At 41.0% G+C, this 13,106-nt stretch overlaps 1 pseudogene; it reads left to right on the forward strand.

Annotated features, from left to right (window-relative positions):
- Positions 1-4,056: 4,056 nt before the first annotated feature.
- LOC123394276 lies at positions 4,057-4,740 on the forward strand (annotated as a pseudogene).
- Positions 4,741-13,106: the final 8,366 nt, after the last annotated feature.

The raw sequence follows: 13,106 nt of genomic DNA on the forward strand, positions 1-13,106 counted from the left end.
AGTCATTACAACGATAAGCCAGCCTATTCCTGATTGATCATTGTGTTTGCTCCAGTCAGTCTTCCTGGAGCCAGGGGTCATTTACCAGTCCCAGAGACCTAAGATGGCTGCCAGGGCCAAGATGGCCATACTTATGTCAAGGCTTGGGATGGGTACAGCCTTGTTTTTCTTGGCCTCCACAGTCAGAGATTGTCTTATTTTTTCTTGGTAAATACTAGTCTCAAAAACTCACTGTGAGGGGCACCTGAGTGGCTCAGTCAGCTAAGCGTCTGCCTTTGGCTCAGGTCATGATCCCAGGGTCCTGGGATGGAGCTCCAAATCGGGCTTCTTGCTCAGCAGGAAGTCTGCTTCTCTCTCTTCCTCTGCCTGTTGCTCACTCTACTTGTGGTCTCTCTCTCTCTCTCTCTCTCTGTTAAATAAATAAGTAAAATCTTTAAAAAACAAAAGAAAAAAAATCCTTACCTTGAACTACAAATAATGATGCAAAAGACAAATAACAAATTAAGAAAAAGGACTCTCAACATTTGACAGATAAATGGCTAATTTCTTTAATATACAAAGAACTCTTACTCAGCACTAAGCCAAAGACCATCAACTGCATAGAAATATGTGCAAAGATGATAGAGTGAGATACTGGAAAGAAATAGAGTAGTCAACTGCCATGAAAGTGTATTAATATGTACAATAAAGGAGCTACAAATTAAACAATAATGATATAATTTTTCTTATATCAAACTGACAAAATTTAACAGGTTAATAATACTTTGTGAATAAAGTTGTGGATGAACAGATATAATATAGTTATTCCCTGCTTTTCACAAGTTTCCATTATGCTACCTAGCTTGTATGGAAGACCTACATTAATACATGCTTTCACTAACCAAAAAAACCCAAAGAGGATTTTTGCTTTAACAAAAAAAAAAGAGATAGAGAAAGAGAAAAGATAACATCTAGCGTTTGTTTTGCAGTGAGCCATTACAGCCCAGCAGCAGACATGGGGAGCAGAGAGGATGGCCCTGCCAGGCTCCTTCCTTGAGAACCACACCCAGCATCTCAGCATAACCTGCCAAAGCTCTGAACTGTGTCTGTGAGCCTCTGTGCTCTATCTCAATTTGTTTTGGGCTTCTCTTGACAAGATATGCTCTAAGAGATCAGAATAGCCTAAGAGAAGTTATTTTGGGGGGCTCCTTGGGCAGGTCTGAGGATGATAAAAAGTTTTTCCATGTACACAAGACATTGTGTACTAGGAATTGATCCTAGCACCCCCGGATCATGACCTGAGCTGAAGGCAGATGATTAACTGACTCAACCACCCAGGTGCCTCCCCCCACCGCCCCGCATTCTTTTAAAGCAATCCTTACACCCAATGTGAGGCTCGAACTCACAACACTGAGATCAAGAGTTGGATGCTCCACCAACAGAGCCAGGCAGGTGCCCCCTGTCCAAATTTATTTAACAAGTGTTTTCTGTGTGAGCCACCATGCTAAGCACCTTGCATACTGCATCTCATTTAAAGTTCTAACTCACAGGAGCATTATTATCATTCCGACTTTACAGGGGCATTCTTGGGGCCCTTGCCTGATAAGAGCTAGAGTTGGGAGCTCACCAGGTATTTCTGCAGCAAAGCTTAAAGCGGCTGCGTGTGTTCTGTCCTAGGGCTGTGCCATCTTTAGTCCCGAGGTCTGGTGATTACATTTAGAGATGTATTTATAATACTGCCGGGATCCAAATTCTAGGTCAGTTTTCCAGTGCCAGGTTTTTCAATATTTTCTGACAGCCTTTGTCGAATTCCTGCACATTTTTTTAAATTGTGCCCAATTTAGTTGCATATTAAAGCTGGACTAGATACTGAAATTGGCCCTCACCAAACAGCTGTTAGCGAATGCCATCGTGACTCGAATGCCAACTATATGCAAGTGACATATGCTTGCTACAATACTTAGTTTAGTTGTTTTTTTTTTTTTTTTTAAAATTTTTGTTAAGTTTTTAAGTAAGCTTCACACCCAGCATGGGGCTTGAACTCACAAACCTGAGATCAAGAGTTGCATGCTTTATTGACTGAGCCAGCCAGGCGCTACCAATACTTAGTGGTTTGAGTTGGATAATTGAAGATTGGTGTGGCCCAATTCAAGTTGCTTACTCTTTGGTCATGATTGAAAACTGAAGAATGTGGTCGTGTCCCTAAACAGAGGTCCATTTCATTTGCTTGCTTCTTCTGAGTAGATAGAAACAAGTTCAAGCTCACTACTGTCCTTGTTGCCTTTTCTCTTCCAAAATTCTCAGCTTTTGCTTTCGTTTTTGTCTTTGAATAATTACAAAATCCAGCCTTCAAAAATAGCATTATCACATATGTGCGCTCCAAATGTATGAGCATTTGTCACAATCAGTCATTTGAAAGGGACACATGCATGGGTATTTGCTACTTGAAAATCATCACATGTAATTGTTTGCTGGATCCTTAACCCTATTTACTTTCAGAGGTTGTTAAATTCTTTCATACTTTGCAATTTTAAAGTGTTGAAGCAGAGTTCTCTATTAGTTGATCATCTCTTTAGGGTGGATTCTGAGCATTTTGAGTTGGAGTGCTAGCCGCATCAATACAGAGGATCCAGTCTGCACTCATCCCGTTCCTCTGCAGAATAGCTCAGCTCACTGGGCTAATGGCTAACGTATCCCTGAAGGACGGCATTCATTCCTGTGGAAGACAGTATGAAGAGTGCCCCCTAGAGGATGCAGTACTCTTCCCAATACCAGGAAGGAAGCACAGGGGCAAGGCCCAGGTCACTCACTACAGTTAGCTCTCTTCCTTCCTTCCTAGCCCTCTGAAAGCTTTCAGAATTTTTTTCCTTCATCTTTTTTTTTTTTTTCTTTTTTTAATGTCAAGGGTTCCTACATTAAAATACGAGGAGGGTCAATTCTACATTTGTCAGATTTACACTGGGCAGTATTGCCATTCTGTCCTTAGTTGATGATCATTGAGTGTTCTTCTGTCAACTCCTTGGCAGGTCCTGCCAGCTGAAGAGAAGAGCCAGGGTGGGAATGGGGACATTGTCCTGGGAAGCAGTTCTCATGAGGGACAGCAGCAGGGCTGCCCTAAGATTGTACGCTCCGTTCTAGAAATAGGGTATGAAATTGGAATGGGGTTGTTAGGGAACATATGACTAAAAGACAAATATACTCCGAATTCCATTATAGTCCCAAACTATTATCTATCTAAAAGAAGACAGATGAAAGTAAAGTGTGACTCTTGGTAGTTCCATCATTTAAAAAGCAATTAAATTTCCCCCTTTTTTTTTTTTTAAGTATTTATTTATCTGAGGGATGGGTGTAAAGAAACTGAGCAGGGAAGGGGCAGAGGGAGAGGGAGAGAGAACCTCAAGCAGACAGTGCTGAGCTCAGAGCCAAGGTGGGGCTCCATCTCATGACTCTGAGGTCATGACCTGGTCTGAAAAAAAGATTTGGGGGCGCCTGGGTGGCTCAGTGGGTTAAAACTTCTGCCTTTGGCTCTGGTCATGATCCCAGGGTCCTGGGATGGAGCCCAGCATCAGGCTCTCTGCTTGGCAGGGAGCCTGCTTCCTCCTCTCTCTATCTCTCTGCCTGCCTCTCTGCCTACTTGTGATCTCTGTCTGTCAAATAAATAAATAAATAAAATCTTTAAAAAAGAAAAGAAGATTCGTATGCTCAACTGTCTGAGCCACCCAGGGGGCCTACTTCCATTCTTATAATAAATAAAAATGTTAAGAATCAACAGCCACTGGGTGGCTCAGTGGGTTAAGCCGCTGCCTTCGGCTCAGGTCATGATCTCAGGGTCCTGGGATCGAGTCCAGCATTGGGCTCTCTGCTCAGCAGGGAGCCTGCTTCCTCCTCTCTCTATCTCTCTGCCTGCCTCTCTGCCTACTTGTAATCTCTGTCTGTCAAATAAAATAAAATCTTTAAAAAAAAAAAAAAAAGAATCAACACATTCAGGTCCCTGCTCCTTGATCCCCTTGGCTGTAGGCTAGGGACTGAGGCAGCTTGGAGATGGTAGATCACAGCTCTTCAGGTCAGTGAGAATGAATGGCCTCCAATAAAACTCCATTGCAAAAAATGGGAGAAGAACAATGTGAAGAGTACAAACGTTGAGGAGGTAGAGCCCAAATAGTTTGTGGTAGAAAATGTCCTAGACTGGGGTGCCTGGGTGGGTCAGTCGGCTAAGCAGCTGCCTTGGGCTCAGGTCATGATCCCAGGGTCCTGGGATGGAGCCCCATGTTGGGCTCCCGGTTCCACAGGGAGTCTGCTGTAATAATAATTAAATAATAATTGTAATAATAATTAAATAAAATCTTAGAAAAAAAAAAACGGAAGAAAGAAAATGTCCTAGGCTGACACAGAGTGAATGGGAGAGGGGAGTATTTCTCAGGGTGGAAGGGATTTAAAGATGCTGACAGTCCTTGAGAACCTGAAGAAAACTTAATTGTTGCTTCTTAATTTTCAAGAAGCTGATAAAGATGGCACAAAAAGAAAACCTTTATCTGACAGTGAACCTGAAGATAGCAAATGGGAGTCAACTGACAAATGTCTTAAGAGGCTTTACCACAGTTATCAATGAGAATGACTATTTCCCACGAAATGGAAAGATTTAGATGAGGCAGACTTAGGGTAATCAAAACCATAATGTTCTCAGATTGTAATTGCTTTTTATGAAGAGAGACTAATTTGACATTTTGCCCAGAAAATGAAGCTCAATATTGTTTGCATTGAGAGATCTAAATATATAAAGCCAATCTGGATCTTGACTTTTTTCCCCCCAGTGAAAGAATACCTACATTCTCATGCAGACTGAATTTGATATATTTCATTTTGAAGTAGTATTTGAGGAGCAGTTGAGGTTTCTGTGTATCAACAACATTAGTTACTTCAAACAAATGAAAGTGTTCTATAGTTGCTTCATGTATCACAGATAAAAGAATAATCCATACATTGTTCAATCTTTTTTTTTTTTAAGATTTTATTTATTTTGAGAGAGAGAGAGAGACAGTGAGAGAGAGCATGAGAGGGGAGGTCAGAGGGAAGAAGCAGACTCCCCATGTTGTTGGGTGCCTGATGCGGGACTCGATCCCAGGACTCTGGGATCATGACCTGAGCTAAAGGCAGTCGCTTAACCAACTGAGCCACCCAGGGGCCCTACATTGGTCAATCTTGCTAGGAAATAAAATGCAAACAAAATTAAAGTGTTTCATATCTAATGTTAGAAAAAATAATGCTCAACTCTGGAAAGCTTCTAGTGAAACAGCTACATTTTAATTACTAAAGACAGTACAAATTGACATAACTCATACAAAAAAATTTGGATATATGTCAGGCCATGAAAATGAATATAACCTTTGACCCTGTAAATCCCACTACTGGGAATTTATACACGAAAAGAAAATCAAAAACAAAAAAAGAAAGAAGGAAAAAAGTCTCTGTATATAAAATATGTTATAGGAATAAGCAACAAATTGGAAACAACCTAAATGTCTAGCAAGGGGAGTGGGGAAGTAAATTATACAACTATACAGAATAGAGGTTTTTAAAGTTGACAAGTAGACTTTATAGGCAGCATTTTAAAAAAAAAGGCAAATTACAACATTGTATTTCCATAATGATTAAAAATTTAGAGAAATTATGTATTTGGAAAAAGATGAAGTGGACATATAGTTGTTCACAGTGATAACATTAGATGTGAATTCTCTCACATTTTGTGTCATGTTTTCATATATATCAAGAAATATATTCATATTATCAGATGCATAAATCTGAAATTCAAAATAATTTGATAACAATATCCAAAAAAAGTACTTTATGAAAAGGTTGATGTTGGGAAAGACTCTTATTTTGTGATTCCTTTCGTCCTTCTGAACACACTACTTAGCTAATAGTAGAGGTTAATAGTGGTTAAGTTTGCATGCTGCTTAAGGTCAAGAATTTCTAGTTATCCAAATGCCCCATGTGCCCAAGTGTCTCCTTGCCAGACAAAGCCCAGGAAAGAACAAGAATGCTTTTGGCCCTGGCTGAGCAGTTACTCTCTCCTATATAGTAAATATTCATCCACAGTACAGTAAAAAATATATATTATATATATTAGGTGCTAGAGCCTAATATAAGACAAGAATTCAATCTAAAAACTTCTAGAAAGATAATTAAAATATTTCTAGTTTAATTGTGTTTTTCACAAAACTGATGACACTGGAGTATTTTTTCCTCATGTGAAACAACAATCGGTATCAAATGTTACAACTAACACAAAGAACTAATGTTTAATCATTTTCATGTCATTATTTGTGAGTGCTCCTCTGTTTCAAAACTAATTAAATTTGCCTTCTGCATTTTGTTGCAGAGTTTTGGAACCAGCTCCTTTGGAATGCTCTAACAGCTTGATGGCCTTGTCAGAGTTTTCAATATTTCTAAGCAGAGTCTCTAATCTTCTCTTAATTTTCTTCTGATCTTCAAGAGCACAGCCGATTACTATGGACTGAAACTTCTGGTCAACAGGCCCAGGTGGCACCTCGGAAGAAACACGCACTGTATAGTGACATCAAGTGACTCTTGGCATTTCCCAGATCATCCAGAAACTTACTGACCACCTCATCAATGATCCTGGTGGCATGCTTTAGGGATTCTTGCTTGCTGCTGGGGTTCCTAATTGTTTTTCTACTGAAACTTCAACGGTGAGGGTTCGTCGATGTGTCCCATCAAACGGGTTGGCCGTCAGATTTTAATTCTTCTCTTTCTCCTAAACGTAGAAAGTTTGAAACAGCCATCAGTATAAGTCATAAACTTACCAATGTTGAGAACACTAAAGGCACTTATTTGTGGCTAAAGCTATTTTCTGTAAGTGCCTTGGCTATGAAATTTTTAAAGGTAAAAGTCAAAATGATATCACATAAGATTAACTGATGAACCGTATTATATTACAGAGAGAGGTTGCAGAATACCTTTCCCTGAAGGTCTTTCTTCTTTTATTTATTTATTTATTTATTTTGAGAGAAAGAGAGAAAGAAGAGAGAGAGGGGAGAGGAGGGAATATGCACATCTTCATGCAGGTAGGGGAGGGGGCAGAGGGAGAGAATCTCAAGCAGGCTTCATGTTCAGCCTGTGAGGCTGACATGGGGACTGATCTCACAACCCTGAGATCGTGACCTGAGCCAAAATCAAGAGTTGGATGCTTAACCGACTGAGCCACCTGGGACCCTTCCCTAAGTCTTTATGCATGGGATACCAGATGACTTCTCTAGTAGTCACATTTGAAAAAGTTTGGGCAGGTGTGCATGTGTAACTTGAATGGAGTTTAAGTCTTAACAGAGTGAATAGTGCACCTGACCAGGGTTTTTGTGCTGCTTAGAGAAGACATCAGACATGATGTATGTATCCTAAGAAGGTGCATGTAGGGGAGGAAAAATATTTCCTTTCCCCTGTACCTTTCTGAGTTCTTGGTTGAGAAACCCTGTAATAAAAAGATTAACAAGAAGAAAACCAGAAGCTTACGGATGTGTGTATTTCACATATACATGGGAGATTTTCAAGGACCCTGAGATGGCCCACCTCCCTGAGACAGATGGCCCAAGCCACTACCTTTCTAAAAACCATGTTCATCTAAGGACTAAGACGTTGAGGAAGGCCCTCCCCTCCTGAGTGAGGTTACTGGGGAAAAGCAGGATAAACCAGGGTTAAGGTTGTTTTGCAGATTCAGGAGGTGGGCCCTCTGCAGAGATAAGAGTTTCTTGGATTTACAGTCATCCTTCTCTTCCTGGTACACAGAGGGAGGCACATTTACAAATGGAAATATCCTTTATACATTTGAACTTCCCTTATAAAAGAATAACTTCTACTCTGTTTCCAGAGCTTCTCCTGCGTCTGGCAGCTTCTCAAAAAATAATCAGCTTGAAATAATTCTTATGCCAAAGAAACCATACTTTGGGGTGGCATATTTTGCATGTGAATCAAATACAACGCCACAATTTTGGCTGAGCAAACTTAGCCATGATAGTGGAGAAACAGCTGGCCTCAGAATTAGGCACTGACTTCATCCTTGCCAGGGAAATTTAAGCAGACCAGTGGTTTAAGTCTTGACCAGCACAGAGAGGCAATGTGGGAAAAGGGATCCACGTTTCATTATTTATATGAAAAAGTCAGCAACCTCCTCTTTGTCCTGGTTCTGTAACTCTCTTCCTAATTCATCACTCTTTGGCCAGGACGGTGAACAGACTGGCTAGATCTTGACCCTGCTGTGTATGTCTAAGAGTTCAGGGCCTGGAGTTAGACGAACGGCACACTCATGGCACCAGCCGCTGGCCCCTCAGCTTGTCTTGGGAGGCACCAGAGCAACCAGGTTGGCAAGAACACACTGCCAGTGAGAGGAAACCACAAGTGCCCTGTTCCTCCACAGGCAGTCATGCTTTTAATATAGAAATGATAGCATGTTTTTATATTAATGGGGTTTTTACTGGGCCCATAATTTCTTTCCTCTGCATTCTCTCTCCTTCCCTCTCCTTAAATTACACTCCAAGCCCTCTCTTTTTTGTCTTCTCTGCTTTTACGAAGCTTCTACCGTCCAGTAACTTCTGAGGAACTGAAGTTAGGAATGTGAACCTGACATCAAAGGCCATCGCCTTTTACTGCTTGGGACCACCTCTCCCAGAGCTTGGAGGCCTTTTTGACTATCTCCAACCATGCCCTTGAGGGAGGGGGGGCAGGCCAGAAGGTGCCCTTTGGGTAAGTGGCTCCTGTAATAAGCCGACAGCTGCAGCTGCTGTCCACGCTCATGGGAGATTCTGAAGCCAACTGTACAAATTCCTCAAGTTTAAACGAAAATGGACCTAAACCCCATAAAGGAATGGAAAAGATGAGCTCCCCTCTGTGGAAATGCTCTCACACCGTCGCTGATCTGCCTCATGTCCTGGCTATTTTGGATGCTGTGGATCATTTCCAGGAGAATTTCTTTCTCTTGCTCAACAGCAGTTGCTGCTTCTCTCTCAAAGCTTCCACCCTATATGAATTGGGAAAACAAAAGTTACCACATGGAAGTTTAACTTTTCCTCATCTCATTTGCTCCAACAGTTTAAAGATCACTAGGAATACTTCCCAAAAATTCTTTATCCCTCTTTAAAATTTAAAAAAAAAAAAACATTCTGTTGTTTTATTTTATTTTTTTAAAAGATATTTATTTATTTATTTATTTGACAGGCAGAAAGGAAACAGGCAGGGGGGGAGGAGTAGGCTCCCCGCAGAGCAGAGAGCCCGATGTGGGGCTCGATCCCAGGACCTTGAGATCATGACCTGAGCTGAAGGCAGAGGCTTTTAACCCCACTGAGCCACCGAGGCGCAAAAACCCTCTGTTTTTTTTTTTTAAATCCCCCGACCCCACTCCCACCCTTCCTCCCCACTCGTATGGCAATCATTCTATCAGTGTTTCTCTATTTTGTATTTGTTCTTAACACAATATATATATTTGCGTTTTTCATCTATTTTCAATTTACGATATCTCATTGTTTCTTTCTTCACTCAACATTATTTTGTTAGGAACCATCCAGCTTCCTACCTAAAGATCTAATCAGTCACTTCTGATTACTGCATAGCCTTCCATGTACATCCACCTGATTTTACCTCTGCTCTCCCAGTGGAAACACTCACTTTGTCTCCTCATTTTTCATCACCACAAAAAACAAAACAAAACAAAACGCTTTCAGCAAATACATGGACTTCAAAAAGAATCTCCTTGCAATAGACCCCCAGGGCAGAAGTGCTAAGACACAACGTAAGTGCAACCCTCAATTTCAATTTAACTCAGTGCTACCACGGCTTTCCAGAATGGCTAGACTAGACCATTGTCAGGAAGCAAGCAAGCATTCTTACCCTCCTCCTTCAAGTCCCCTTAGCTGGACTAAGAAGCAAATTGATATGAGACAAATTAACAGGGGAGAAAACAAAATTTAATAGTGTACATACAGGGAATTCACATAGACATGGAAATTCCAAAGACAGGCAAAATGAGGTATATGTTATTTAAAATGAAGGAGAAGGGGGTACAGGTGAGGGTTACGGTTAGGGTTACATTTCACAGGGTGATAAGAGCAGATGTTTGGGTAATTAGATGTTTGCCCCGCCACACAGATGAGCCACTCAGATAAAATTTATCTCTGCTTATAACCTTTATTCTATCCTGGGAAAGACCCCTAACTTAGATTCTTCTGTGTGGTTCAGGGGCGGGGCGGAAAATTTCTTGGGAGTCTGCAGGCTCTCAAGTGCCTTCAGCTCTAAATAAACCTACACGGCAAAGGGCCACATTCGGCGGCAGGGGGGCGGGGGCGGGGGGGGGGGGGCGGCTATCCTGTGCTCCTTCGCAATATTCCCCAGCAGCAAAGCACAGGATCCCCTGTGTCCTCACACGCCCGACCAACACTCAGCATTTTTCCAACTTCCTATTTGTTGCCAGTCTACTAAAGTACACAGTGATATGTTCATACTTAATTTGCATGTGTCTCTCGATACTAATAATTTTGGATGTCTCTTCGTATTTTTGTTAACCTGTTCATAGCCTTTTCCTGTTTTTGTTTTCCCCTTCTCCAAAACAGGGGTTATTGTCCTCTTGTTGGCTTGCGTACTCAAGGAATTAATCCCATGTTAGTTTATAGACATTATAATCATCTTCTTCCATCCTATCAAATATGAATTTTGTTCAGGATATCCTTCACTGAATAGATAATCCTTACTTTGAAGTGATCAGATTAATCTTTACTTGGTTTTATTTTGCCTTACAGTTTATGCTGTTTCGAAGTTTTTACTTCAGGTTTTTCCCATCCTAGCTCATAGGTGTTTTCCTACCCTTCTTCCTATTAACTTTATTGCTTTACCCTCTCGTATTTATGTCTTACTCCCCGCTGAGTAAGGAGCCCAATGTGAAACCACATCCATTTCAGACCCTGGGATCATCATCCCCAAGCTGAAGGCAGATGCTTAAACCTACTGCGCCACCCAGGTGTCCCTGATTCTTCTAGACTGATGATTGTATCATCTATACAAAATTAGAGCTGAGCTTTAATCTCTTTCTTCGTATTATATTGACTAAAGTCCGCTTTACTTTATTAAACAGAAGATCTTTTTTTTTTCCTGAATTTAAAGGAAACATCTCTGTAGGTTTATATGAGTTTAGGTTTGTGGTATAAAGCCCATATCAAACTACAGAAGCACCAACTTTCCCCTAATTCCCCGAAGTGTACAACACACCCATGCACTTACTACACATTCACATGATCATGCCCCAGTCACTAAAGAAAAGTCTGTGGAATCAGGAGAGGAAGAAAAAAGAAAATCCTGTATATTTGCCAAGTGCTGGTTAGTTTCAGGGGCACTTCTTGTTATACATTACCCATATATAAGTTTGCCAACTTTTGCAAAATGAACAGTGACAGACTTATTCTCAGTGTTGAGATACGGCCGTAGAAACCACGAGATCAGGGATGCCCTGGGTGGCTCAGTTGCCTCAGTTAAGCAGCTGCCTTCGGGCTCAGGTCATGATCCCAGGGTCCTGGGATCGAGTCCCACATCGGACTCTCCTTGCTCGAGGCAGGGAGGCCTGCTTCTTCTTCCTCTGGCTCTGCCTCTGCCTGCCTCTTTGTTTGCCTGTGCTCGCTCGCTCTCTCACCTCCCTCTGTCTCTCACAAATAAATAAATAAAATCTTAAAAAAAAAAAAAAAAAGAAACATGAGATCAGAAATGGAAGGGGATCTAATCCTTGACTGCTGCTCTAAGTGGGGCACGGAAGGAGCAACTTTACTAATGTTTGATCACATGTCCATTCCATTTAAGGCAACCCTATCCATCCCAACCACACATTTTTTGCCTTTTCCCCAACAGCCATCCACCTGTTAATAAAGAAACCCCAAATAGTACTGAGAGTCACAAATTTTTTTTATAGTTACTAGCGTGTTCTCTATTTTATCAAGATACTAAATATATGTTGAACTCTTGTGTTTATAAGAGGCTAGTAAAAGCAAAGAGCTGGTTAAGATTCTTGCATGGACAAATGTGGCTGGAAAAACAAGAAAAAAAATCTTTTTTTTTTTTTTTAATATTTTTATCTATTTACATTTGACAGAAAGAGACAGACAGTGACCCGAGAGAGAGAGAGAACATAAGCCAGGGGGAGTGTGGGGTTGAAGGAGAAGCAGACTCCTAACCCAGAGGTGAACAGGGAGCCTGACGTGGGGCTCTCATCTACCAGGACCCTGGAACCAAGACCCGAGCTGAGGCAGGAACGCCTAATAGACTGATGGCCACCCACCCGAACGTCGTCCTCTAGTTATAAACACGCACAAAATTTTTCAGGCAGGCAGGCCCACCTGATCCAGCACCATATTCAGTTATGTGCTGGATATACAGTTTAACAGTTCACAGAACTCTTCATGACATGATAAAGTGATAGGGGGGGGGCCCCCAAGTACTAATGGTGGACTCAAAGAGGAGAGAGACCTGAGTTTGGCACTAGATATGAACCACACCAGGACTCTAGTGTTTAAATGACAAAGAGATGAATCATGTGATTGGTAAATGCACTGTTAGGGATGCTGAAAGAAAGCGATGAATTTTTCAAGACTTCATAGTCAGTTTAGAGTTTGTACTCAAATGGTACACCATATAGAGAATCTGAAATATTATTCAAAAAAAGGAAGGCTATTCATTTTACATGTTATTAGGAAAACCACTAAAGGTTCATAGGGGGAGGTTGTTAACAAGAAAATTGGTTTGAAAAAGGGGCCGACCTGCTAGGGAAAAAAATAAGTCTACTCAATAGAAGCGAAGACATCTTTTTGCGCCATTAAATGAGGTTGCCAATACAGAACTCATTAGATGTGAACATTTTTGAGGTGCTTGTTGTGGTTTTTTTTTGTTTTTTTGTGTCCTTGTTTGTTTTTGTGTTTTTGTTTTCCCCCAATACTCGAACTTTGGGCCAGGTGGATGTTCCATTGTTGATTCCCCTGTGAAAAACAGATTTCAATCTTTTATGGAACTTCTCATATACATTTTTATGTATACCTTTTTCATCTCATAGCAAAGATAAAATGCCATTCTTCAGAATGTAAAGATTT

This window comes from Mustela putorius, unplaced genomic scaffold (assembly GCF_011764305.1).
Source record: "Mustela putorius furo isolate JIRA1106 unplaced genomic scaffold, ASM1176430v1.1 tig00002160_pilon_pilon_pilon, whole genome shotgun sequence".
NCBI lineage: Eukaryota > Metazoa > Chordata > Mammalia > Carnivora > Mustelidae > Mustela > Mustela putorius.